The following is a 3,566-nucleotide window of genomic DNA, read 5'->3' on the forward strand; positions in this document are numbered from 1 at the left end:
CTGACATCCTGGAATGTGAAGTCAAGTGGGCCTTAGAAAGCAGCACTACGAACAAAGCTAGTGGAGCTATTTCCAGTGGAGCTATTTCAAATCCTAAAAGGTGATGCTGTGAAAGTGCTGCACTCAATATGCCAGAAAATCAGGGAAACTCAGCAGTGGACTCACAACTGGAAAATGTCAGTTTTCATTTCAATCCCAAAGAAGGGCAACACCAAAGAATGTTCAAACTACCACATGATTGTACTCATCTCACACACCAGAAAAATAATGCTAAAATTCTCCAAGCCAGACTTAAAGAGTACATGAACCATGAACTTCCAGATGTTCAAGCTGGATTGAGAAAAGGCAAGGGAACCAGAGATCAAGTTACCAACATCCATTGGATCATCAAAAAACAAAAACAAACAAACAAAAAAAAATGAGAGAGTTCCAGAAAAACATCTACTTCTGTTTTACTGATTACACCAAAGCCTTTGATTGTATAGATCATAACAAACTGTGGAAAATTCTTTAAGAGATGGGAATACCAGACCACCTGACCTGCCTCCTGAGAAATCTATATGCAGGTCAAGAAGCAACAGTTAGAACTGGACATGGAACAACAGACTGGTTCCAAATTGGGAAAGGATTACATCAAGGCTGTATATTGTCACCCTGTTTATTTAACTCATATGCAGAGTACATCATGCAAAATGCTGGGCTGGATGAAGCACAAGCTGGAATCAAGATTGCTGGGAGAAACATCAATAACCTCAGATATACAGATGATACCACCCTTATTGCAGAAAGTGAAGAGGAACAAAAGAGCCTCTTGAAAGTGAAAGAGGAGAGTGAGAAAGCTAGCTTAAAACTCAACTTTCAAAAAACTAAAATCATGGCGTCCAGTCCCACGACTCCACGGCAAATAGATGGAGAAACAATGGAAACAGTGACAGACTTTATTTTCTTGGGCTCCAAAATCACTGCGGATGGTGATTGCAGTCATGAAATTAAAAGATGTTTGTTACTTGGAAGAAAAACTATGACAAACCTAGACAGCATATTAAAAAGCAGAGACATTACTCTTCCAACGAAGATCCACCTAGTCAAGGCTATGGTTTTTCCAGTAGTTATGTATAGATGTGAGAGTTGGACTATAAAGAAAGCTGAGCGCTGAAAAATTGATGCTTTTGAACTGTGGTGTTGGAGAAGACTCATGACAGTCCCTTGGACTGCAAGGAGATCCAACCAGTCTATCCTAAAGGAAATCAGTCCTGAATATTCATTGAAAGGACTAATGCTGAAGCTGAAACTCCAATACTTTGGCCACCTGATGTGAAGAGACATCTAATTTGAAAAGACCCAGTGCTGGGAAAGATTGAATGCAGAAGGTGAAGGGGATGACAGGATGAGATGGTTGGATGGCATCACCGACTCAATGGACATGAGTTTGAGTAAGCTCCAGGAGAGGTGATGTACGGGGAAGCCTGGCGTGCTGCAGTCCATGGGGTCGCAAAGAGTTGGACACGACTGAGCAACGGAACTGAACACTTATCACAAGCTATTATTGTGAGACAGTATCTTCATAACCTTTTAAAACCTTTATCTCTCCACTAGACTTAAATTATATGACATTCAAAATGGTGCCAAATTATTTTACCACCATACTTACTTCAATGACTACAATGATAGTGCTTAATAAATATTTATGGAATAAATGAATGCTAATAAATGGCGAAATACCAAAGGCATTCCCATTAAATTCAGGAACAAGGAAATTATTATTTCTGTAAACTTTGTTATTCATTATTATTCAGAAGTTGCAGTCACTGAATAGAGGAAGGAAATGAATGAGAAATGTATTTAAGAAAAGAATAAGATGATCGTTATTTTTAGAGGCATTAAAAAAAAAATCTGAACAATGCCAGATTCCAAATTTCAGCATGGAGCCCATAAATCAATACAGAAATTTTAAATAGGCTTAACTTATGTTGGCAATAGCTAGTTGAAAAATATTATGGAAAAAATCTCATATAAATGAAGGAAACACCTAAGAAAAAGCTAATAAGAAATATGGAAATATATATATGTTAAGAAGCAGAAGGAAGAAGAGTAGAAGAGGACCACAGTACTTTTGAAGCCTTTGACCTTTATCATGCCCTGGTTTGTTACCTGAATCCTTCTGTTTTATTGGTCAATATTCTCATACACTTTCCAGAGTCATTTCAAACTATTCCACAATTCTTAACCCTCCCTCCATTCTCTCAGCAGATGAGCTTGACTGCTATTTCATAGGGAAAGTAAAGTCATCAGCTTAAAACCCTTTGAAGTTTCCATTATCTATAAATAAACAGATATGGTTCTAATTCTTCCTTCCTTCCTGTTGCAATGCATTAGATGTCTTTCCTCCCATCTAAAAATAAGCTAACTGTGCAATCGCCATGGAGAACCTCACTGTATTGATTTTCTTCTTCCTTGATTCCATATCTTCGTCCAACCACTGTCCTCTTTTTCTCCATTTCACAACAAACTTTTAGAAAAAGTGGTCTACTAATATTGTGTCCATTACCTCGGCCTTTTGTGTACTTGTTGTCTCACTACTTTTTTTGTTTCTTTACTGAGTCCACAAATCTTTACTCTTCAAAACTATCAGGATCTTCAGTGAAATAAACTTTTAAAAATATCTTTTTAGTTATTATTTTACCTTTCTCTGTAGCATTTAATACCATTTCACTTTTCCTTATACTTGAAACTCTTAGTTTAGCTTGAATGATCCCCAGCTCTCCTGGCTTTTCTCCTACCTCTCTGTATCTTTATTCACTCTTCTTTCTCTTCCCAGCATTAAATGTAGCAGCAGAGTCCTGCTCTTAGCAGCAGAGTCTTGGTCTTTCTTTTCTTATTTTTCACATTCTTCACAGGTGAACTTGCCAATTTCAATTGTTTCAGTTACTAACTATAATTCTAGTTGCTCATCCATCTATGTATTTCTAGCCCAGATAAATTTACTGAACCCTGGTACTGAATATCTACCTCCCTCTTCACATTTCCTGTTGGTTCTTCTACATACACCAGTATTTTTAACAAATGTAAATGTTACTGGATCATCTTCTCCATGGAAATAGTTTCCAATTTTATGCTCTTTACCTGAGAATGGTACCTGTATCCACAATGTTACTTCAATTTAGTCATTGACTTTGACTCCTCTCCTCTTTACCCCCTACATCCAATCAATCACCAAGTCCTATTGACACTGCTTTAAATATTGAGTTGGCCAAAGAGTTCCTTCAATTATTTAAGTAAAAATAAAAGACACATTTTTCATTCTCACCAAGAAGTTTATTGAACAATGTGTTCACTGTTTTATTCCACTTTATTGTTGTTTAGTCATTAAGTTGTGTCCAAACTTTCAGTAACCCCCATGGTTTCTAGCCCACCAGGATCCTCTGCCCATGAGATTTCCTAGGCATGAATGCTGGAGCGGGTTGCCTTTTCCTTCTCTAGAGACTCTTCCCAACCCAGGGACCAAACCCTCATCTCCTGCATTGGCAGGTGGATTCTTTACCACTGAGCCACCAGGGAAGCTCTTT

This window comes from Oryx dammah, unplaced genomic scaffold, assembly GCF_014754425.2.
Source record: "Oryx dammah isolate SB20612 unplaced genomic scaffold, SCBI_Odam_1.1 HiC_scaffold_11232, whole genome shotgun sequence".
Classification (NCBI taxonomy): domain Eukaryota; kingdom Metazoa; phylum Chordata; class Mammalia; order Artiodactyla; family Bovidae; genus Oryx; species Oryx dammah.